The sequence below is a fragment of the Cygnus atratus genome, chromosome 4 (assembly GCF_013377495.2).
Source record: "Cygnus atratus isolate AKBS03 ecotype Queensland, Australia chromosome 4, CAtr_DNAZoo_HiC_assembly, whole genome shotgun sequence".
NCBI classification, from domain to species: domain Eukaryota; kingdom Metazoa; phylum Chordata; class Aves; order Anseriformes; family Anatidae; genus Cygnus; species Cygnus atratus.
In genome coordinates, this window is record NC_066365.1 from 51,455,543 (window position 1) to 51,464,602 (window position 9,060).

A 9,060-nucleotide genomic window follows, 5' to 3' on the forward strand; every position below is an offset into this window, starting at 1 on the left:
TATTGCTATAAATACCCATAGAAGTTAGCTAAGTTCCCATAAATATGTTTGAAAATATGTATGTTAATGCTTTAAATTGATGTCTCATTATAATCAAGCTGCCTGTCTACTGCAATACCCACACAATCATGTGGCAGAATGTTCTAACCCATAACAGATCTGTAATTCCTTCGCCTCCCTGACTCACTGTCCTAATGTGGACATGAACCACACGTTAAAATAATTAAAATGTGATAAAATAATTACAAAATGTGGGAAAAAAATATGCTAGTTATTTGGTATGTACAAATATTAAAATCATAATTAAATATTTTGCTTCCCTCTAGTCCTGCTTATATTTATTTTTTCATATATGAAAATAAGTAGTGCCTAAAGTATTTCCTTTCTGCAAGCAGAAGAGTATGACAGTTAGGGATGCTATCAACCCAGTCACATATGCACGCATTTGTATCCTAGCTAGCTCCAGTGAGTTCACTGAAAACTAATATTTCACCTTCTATTTCTTAAAGCCATGTGTTTTGACTCAAGATTTATTTATTTATTTTTTCTTTTGATGAAGAGCATTGATGATTTCCTGTGTGTTTTAAAAGAAACTGGAGGAAATTATGAAAAGTTTTGTCTTAACTCTGTTATACAGATTGTAAAGAATATAGTATATAGAATCATAGAATCATGAAGGTTGGAAAAGACCTCCAAGATCACCTGGTTCAACCATCACCTTACCACCTATATCACCCCCTAAACCACATCCTTAAGTTCCACATCCACACTTTCCTCAAGCACCTCCCAGGATGGTGACTCCACCACTTCCCTGGGCAACCCATTCTCCTTCTGAGAAGAAATTTCTCCTAATTTTCAACCTAAACCTCCCTGGCACAACTTGAAGCCATTCCCTCTAGTCCTATTTCTGGTTATCTGTGAGAAATGGCTGAGCCCCAGCTCCCCACAACTTCCTTTCAGGTTGTTGTAGAGAGCAGTAAGGTCTCCCTTGAGCCTCCTCTTCTCCAGACTAAAAAACCCCAGTTCCCTCAGCCGCTCCTCATAGGAGCTAGTAGGAGCTAGTAGGAGCTGCTCCTCATAGGAGCTTCACCAGCTTCATAGCCCTTCTCTGGACATGCTCCAGGGCCTCAATGTCCTTCTTTTAGTGACGGGCCCAAAGCTGAACACAGTACCTGAGGTACAGCCTCACCACAGCCAAGTACAGGGCAATGATCACCTCTCTGGTCCTCTTGGCTACACTATTTCTGATACAATCCAGGATGCAGTTGGCCTTCTTGGCCATTTGGGAACACTGCTGGCTCATGTTCACGTGAGCATCGACCAATACCCCCAGATCCTTTTCCTCTGCCAGCTTTCCAGCCACTCTACCCCCAAGCCTGTATTGGTGTATGGGGTTGTTGTAACCAAAATGCAGGACCCGGCACTTAGCCTTGTTGAACCTCATCCCATTTACTCTGCCCATCAATCCAACCTGTCCAGATCCCTCTGTAGGGCCTTCCTACCCTCCGGAACATCAACACTTCCCCCCAACTTGGTGTCATCTGCAAACTTATTGAAGGTGCACTCAATTCCTTATCCAAATCATCAACATGTGAAAATATTAACGATAATTTTGGGTTTGGTGAGCAGCAATAGGACCCGAGGGAATGGCTTGAAGCTGTGACAGGGCAGGTTCAGACTGGATATAAGGTAAAGTTTCTTCAGTGACAGGGTGGTGTAGCACTGGAATAGGCTCCCCAGGGAAGTGGTTATGGCACCAAGCCTGAAGGAGTTCAAAAGGTGTTTGGACAGTACTCTCAGGGTCATGGTCTGATTTTTTAGTTGATCCTTTTGTGGACCCAGGAGTTGGACTTGATGATCCTTGTGGGTCCCTTCCAACTTGGATATCATATGACTTGGATATCCTATTATCCTATGAGAAAAGAGTCCTACTGCCACTAAAACCAAATTTTCAATAATGTCTGGGTAATAAAGATTAGATATCCAGGAACTTAACTTAACCAATATACATCTCATGCAGTCATCTTTACTGCTAGGAAGTCTTGGAAGATGAACTGAATACATGTTTGGGAGTTTTTGGATTCCTAAATCTGAGTTCAATTGGAATTTAGGTGGAAGAGATTCTGGGGTGTTCTTTGCTTAAAGAGGTGCTGAGCTGCAAGTACCAAACTGATCCCTACTCTTGTGTTCAGGGAAATGAGATCTACTTTACACATATTTTAAATAAGAAAGATCTATTAGGAACAATTAAATTTCTCCATTAACGTTTCAGTGTAATTATAGTGTCTCAGACCCTCTTTATTTTGAATTAGTCTCCAAACTTGAAAGGAGGGAAAAATCCTGTGATCCTTGTCAAAGAGAGAGAAGAAAGACAGAGTGCTGGCATTCCTCTTCAAATACATTGGAAACAATTGTGGTACTGCTCATACAACTTTCTGCTAGGTAAAGTGGAGTTAAAGGAAGAGTGGAAGACTCAACAATGGTGTGAAAGTAACTTCTGGATGTGTGTTTGTAACTGAGAGATGACTAGATGAACAGGAGAGAAAAAAAAATAAACAACTTTTCAGTTTGGATTGGCTTGTTGAAGACAAGGTACCCCCAATATTAGATGCTATGAAAAGAACTGAAAAGAAATGTAAAAACTCAAGAAACTTTTGAGATACATTTTAGAGCTGGCCAGTTGTAGTTACCTGAAAGAAAAAGGTAGTGTATACCTATTTATTACTAGAGATGACTCAGAAGAGATCCCATTGTTCTGTATCCCAGAACAAACAAGAAAAGCCTTATTTAAGGGGAAAAAACTATAATGGCCTATTCCGTTTCAGATCTCAAATGCATGTCTTGGAATTGGAGATGAAAGTAAGGTCTCTAGAAGCCATGTTAGGTGATATAATTTAGCTGATGCTGTAGGACTTGTGTCTTGGGAGACAGGGGAAAACAGAGAGAAGATAATAATATAGGCTATTCTGTGATATATATATATGTAGTTGTTACTATCGCTTTTGTTATTACTACTCATTTTGACAACCATGGAGGTGGAAAGAATGGATCTGAAATCTATATTATTTAGTTCTCAGCCATCCGTAAGAATGAGTTGTCCAGAGCACAGATGAGAGAGAGAAGGAAATAGAAAGAGATGACAATTAATTTGACAGAAGTCTTGCACTGTGATTTTTATTCTTGATTTGTCAAGACATCTACAAGGAATTCCAAGATAACTTGGCTTGACATGACATCAGTTGTCTGAGGAACAGGAGTGAAGGAGTGAAGAATTAGTGTCTCCATGTGACAGTCACCATGTTACCCTGGGATCAAACCACAGAATATAATGAAAGAAAACAAAAGGATACACCACCATTTATGATTAGTAACTATAGATGTCTACTTGAAGACTTAAAAAAATGTATGAAGAAGACATAGCTCAGCCTTTGCGTAGTATTATGCAAGATGGAGAGAAGAATAGTATCTAAAGAATGACTTGAATAATTATTTCATATCAGTACAGATTTTTACTGAATACTATTCCAAGAGATTTGAAAACAGACAGTGATTTTTTTTTTACTGTGTTTTCTTATTCAAAACTTGAAAACTTGGAAACACTCATCTTTTTTTTTTTTTTTTTTTAAGCCATGCAGCAACATGAAAACAATGTTCTAGCATTGCTTTTCATATCATTCCTGCCCCTTAATTAGAACACGTTACCTTCTTTTTCTTTCTTAGTGAAACTTCCAATAACACAAGTCAGATTTATAGCAAAAGTGCATTTTTTTCTCATATAAATAAAAAGTAGTTATCAATTTTCAACTGAAATTTTATGTCTATGGTTCAACACCTGGAACAGCTGAAGGTATAAAAGCCATGTATGATAAGGTTAGAGGAACATTAAAAGCACAGCATTAATTGTTTAGTGTCTTCACCATTATTCTTAGAAATACACTACAAAATTCATCAGTGATAGTACTATGGTGATCATTAACATAGAAGTTAATTTTTTATAAGTTAATGAAAAGTTAATTTGGCATGTGGTGTTTCTCAAGAAAATTCCCAGCTGCTGAGAGAATAATACTGTATGAGATTTCCCAATTTTCTTTTTTTTTTTTTTAACTCTAAAACTAAAGAAAAAAATTATAATGGGAACTCTAAAAAGTTAATCACAATAAGATCAATCACACTTCTGCAGTTCTACCCCTATGATTATTATTTGGTCAGCTGAATTTTAATCGAGTCTCCAGAGGTCTGACTTGTGTTTTTTTAACATTAGGCAATGTAGATTACATTCTATATCTTTATTATAGCAATCCTTTCTTCACAGAAAATATTCTACATTAAAAAAGAGAGAAAGAAAGAGAGACAGGAGGGAAGGAAGGAAGGAAGGAAAGAAGGAAGGAAGGAAGGAAGGAAGGAAAAAGAGAGAGAGAGAGAAAGAAAGAGAGAGAAAGAGAGAGAGAGAGAGAAAGAGAGAGAGAGAGAAAGAGAGAAAGAGAGAAAGAGAGAGAGAGAAAGAGGCACTACATTTCCCTAAGAATGTTTTATCTGGTTTTCAGAAAGTAGTTGAGGACTGAGGAGTCTGAAGGGTGCAGTTATTACTTAAAGACAAAGAGTAGAATTGACAAGATTTTTGTATGGTCTCTGACACACATGTTTTGTAATAAAATATTGAGATGTAAACATTTTTTCTTAAATTTTACATGGCTGTGGGATTTTTACTCTGAAAACTGGTGTGGCTTATATTGTTAAGTACTGCAAGATGTCTACTGTACTATTGGTTGTAATCACCTTAGCACTTCAGCGTGGATCAGGCACATGCTTTTGCACTGATTTTCCCAAATGTCCCTACTTACTGCAAGGATACTTGTTTTGCATTGTGGAGTGTTCTCAAGACATTACATTTCTTTCAGAAGAACCTAAGGAAGCTTAGGTGTCTGTATCTATTTTTCTCCAGCCGCAAACAGTCATTCAGTCTAGGGGGTCAGTCTAGGGACTAGTCTGAAATGAAATCCATTTGAAACGTGCATGAGGATATCAAGTCTTCAGTATCAAGTCTTTTCTCTTTGCATATCCATGCTGATGAGTCCACATTACTTGCTGAGGTTTGCATAGCCTATGTGCCCAGCAATTTCAAGCCAAGTTGCCTTCTGGCTATGTCTAGGGTTGAGGCCTAGATAAACACGTAGATAAAGAATGTGAATGCATGCTGCAACAGATGTTGTGGACCTGATGGTTCAGGCATAAAGACGCATTGCATGACGGTAAGCACAGCCAAGACAGATGTTCTTCATGCTAGCATGATCACAGAAAATTGGGTATTATGTTTTACTCTAGTGTGGGTCTTCATGGTGTATCTAGCATTAAAAAACTACAAACTCTACAACAGTAATTATATTCACTTTGAGTATAACCATTTATTTCGTTAGATATTGTCCCATTCTACAATAACACCCAAAATACATGGATTTGACAGCAAAGACATTTTCACAAAAAGTCTACTAACAATGATTTGATGAGTTAAAATGCTTAAAACCAGCAAACCATTATTACCACATGTAATGTGTGACTTCATACTGTATTTTGATCTTCCCTTTCTCTTGTACCTGAGGTCATGAAGGTGAATGAATATATCTCAATGCATTTTATACTCAGTGTGTACTTTGTAGAGTAAGAAGTTATAGAAGAACATGAATCAGAATGGAGATTTGCTGGGAGGGAAAAACACCATTCCCAGAAACCTATCACCTTATAGATCCCCACAAAGATGAAAATTATTCCCTCTACCACTGCTCTAGAGGTCACTCACTGATTCTAATGGCTATCAGTTTAACTTTAATAGACCTATGCCTACTAGCTGCTCTCCACAGCAGTCTGGAAACTTCTAAAACTACATTTGTTTTCATGTATTTATTCCCCTGCTCCCAAACTATTCATCTGGGAAATATCTACAAAAATGTAACCTTAAAAAAAAAAAAAAAAAAAAAGGAAAACAAACAAACAAACAGACACTAATACTGGGTTGAAGTAGAGACAAAAGATATGCATATAAAAGCAAGCGTCTATCAGAGATAATGAGCTTGATTCTTCACAGGCTAGTACATTGTGAAGTTATTTACAGATATGCAAGCAGGTACAAAAATCCAAATTATAGTGTCTATATGCAATTTGAACTCACTTTCTAAATGACTCCACAAAAAGCTTGACAATGGAGAATCAAACAAATTTCCACTGCAACCATACTATTTCAGATATTCATTACTCTGGAAAATATTTAATTTTTTTCATTACTGTAAACCTCTGAGAAAAACAAGCAAATAGCAAATCAAGAAAGAGAGGCTATATATTAAAATTATCTGGAGAGCAAAAGTCAAATCTCACCATACTCAAATAATGTGAATAAGGAAACTTCTGTTACCACAGGTGTTCCAAAAGAGCATTACAAATCATTGCATTTCTACTTTTCAAAAATTTCTGACAACATTTCTGATGAACTTTCAGAAATCAGTTATTATCAGCCTATAATTTAGATCTTAAATGCTAGCAACACACATTTAAAGTTATATTTCATTCTTCAAGCACAGCTCTTTAGGCAGAATTCAAAGAATTTGTGCCCTCAGCTATCTAGAATTCTGTAAGTGACCTTTCCTGCAAAACTCTATTCATTTTGCATTAGTTTTCATCCTGCAGGTTAAACCTTCTTTTTTGTCAGAACTCTACATATCCTTATAAGATCCAAAATATTATTCTGAGTTTTACAGTGGATGAATATTCTTGACAAAACTTGTTAAAGAAGAATATAGAAAAACCCCATGAAAACACACTTCCTCTGTTTATTTCTAGAATACACTTTTGTCTGAACTAGCTTAAAACAAAGGTTCCAAATATTAAAAAAAAAAATAAAAAATAAAAATAAACTAGGAAGACAAAGATAGCCATCACAATACCGTTCCACATTATTGCATATATCATCATTCCCGATAGCATGACTTATTTTACCCTTCCTGCATTGCCCAAACATCTAGATCTTCATAGTTTACTCTGTGATCTAACAGAAACATGATTTTGAATGCATATTATTGATTTCAGTACTTGCAGAGAAGATTGAAAAGCAAAGTAGTCTCCCTAGTATATTAAACTGCACCAGTTAAACTGCACTCAGTTCATTACATATTGTTCCAGAGCAGCCCAGGAACAGTTTAATGAACTATTGGTCTCTCTCATATTATGCCTTGTGCTGATTGTAATCCAGTGGATCTTTGAACATATGCAGGACTTGCAAGTGTGCATTTGTAACATTTTATTAACTAACCCATGATGTTTTCAGTAGAGAGTTAAAATTACCCAGACTGTCTCTAAAATGTGGAAGATGAAATCAGTCTAGTTCCTTGCAGCTGATTCCCATAGTTACTTTACCCAGTCTCATACCCCTGGGATTGCCAAGGAAAAGAAAGGGCAGCCCTCATTTAATATGGCTTCATCTGTATAACCCCCACTGTAAAACCTGTATAGCGGTGCAAATTAGTTGGAGCAGTTTTGTTGAAAACAACAACAATAACAAAACTGTGCTGAAGCCTGCCATCTTCACTATATATGTTATCAGGTTTGTATGCGTTCATGTATGTATGTATTCATTTATTGTAGAGCAGGTGTAGCCTGGTGCAGGGTTTGCATGTCCATTTGCTGTTGAGATATATTGGATGAGCTTCGGCTATGTAGGCTTATCAGAGAAGAATCGAGTGCAGGCACCCTGAGGCAGCTCCATATGATGATCTGAACTGGGATCAGCTGAGAGATTTGTGTCAAAAGCACATTAACCACTGATATAAATTAGAACATATACGTAGATCTACCCTGATAGATCTAATGATAAATGGGACAGCAAAGACTGAACCAGAAATTTCAGGTAAAGAAAGTGGATACATGAAGCTCTCTGCCATTACCTCACATGTTCTTTCATCATGCTTCAGTGAAAGTTGTAGATATAAGAAAATGAGAATGAAGGTCCAGCACTGACAATTGCTCAAAAATTAAAATGTAACTGAAAAGGTAGATACATAAAGGCTGATACTGATCCCCATTTGGGGCCCTCAGAACATGGGGTCATGGTTTCTTCTCAAAATCTAGTAGGGATTTAGTGTAGAATATGAACTCTTTCCCCTGGAAGTATATGCCTTTGCAATTCAATGCTAATTACATGCCATATTCATCACTACATTCAGGCATCATTGCATGCTTATATTGCCAAGCAGAGGAATTGAACTCAATGACATTTTGCCTGTGAGTTGTTTTTTATTTATTTATTTATTTATTTTTACGTCTTTTTTTTTTTTTTTTTTTTTTACATCAGCCTCTTGGCTGATTTCTATTAGTTGCTGCTGACTTCCAGTGAACATGTAATTTACCCATAAGGACAATATTAGATAAGTGAGATTATTTATAAAGACTGTGTGAACTTTTGTGCATGGCCACAAATGTAGGCAATTCAAGCTCAATGTAGTGTGTGGGAAAGAAAGTGAGTAATGCTTAGTGAGAGTTAGTGTTCGACATTTCATAACTAAAAAAAAAAAAAAGCAAAATTGTGAAGGAAATTATGACTAACAATAATCCTCTGTTGTTTCTTATTTACCTTTTTTTTTTTTGAATTGGTATTTCCTTCAGGCAAAAAAATGAGTCAGATGATGAAAACATTTGCCTTGGAATCTCCTCTTGAAGCCCACAGCCTAAATGTCAGAGCAGCTATAAAAACAAATCAAAGATTCACATCTCTGGCAATGCTTAGCATCTGTTGTTTTCTTACAACTCTTGCATTTATGAAATGCAATTAGAAGAAAATAATATGTTGTCCTGGATTTTCACAGTATGTTTTCAGTATTAAAAATAACATAATTTGTTCCATGTTTTTCTTTACAATAGTTTTTCTGGCAATTAGTTTATTATTTTATATATATGTATACACACATAATTTAGTATAAAATATTATTGCCTCTAATTTTATTATTATTATTGCAGCTTGTGCAATAAGTTAAGTGATACTTCAAGCAGTCTTGTTGCTGTATTGTGCTAGGCATAATA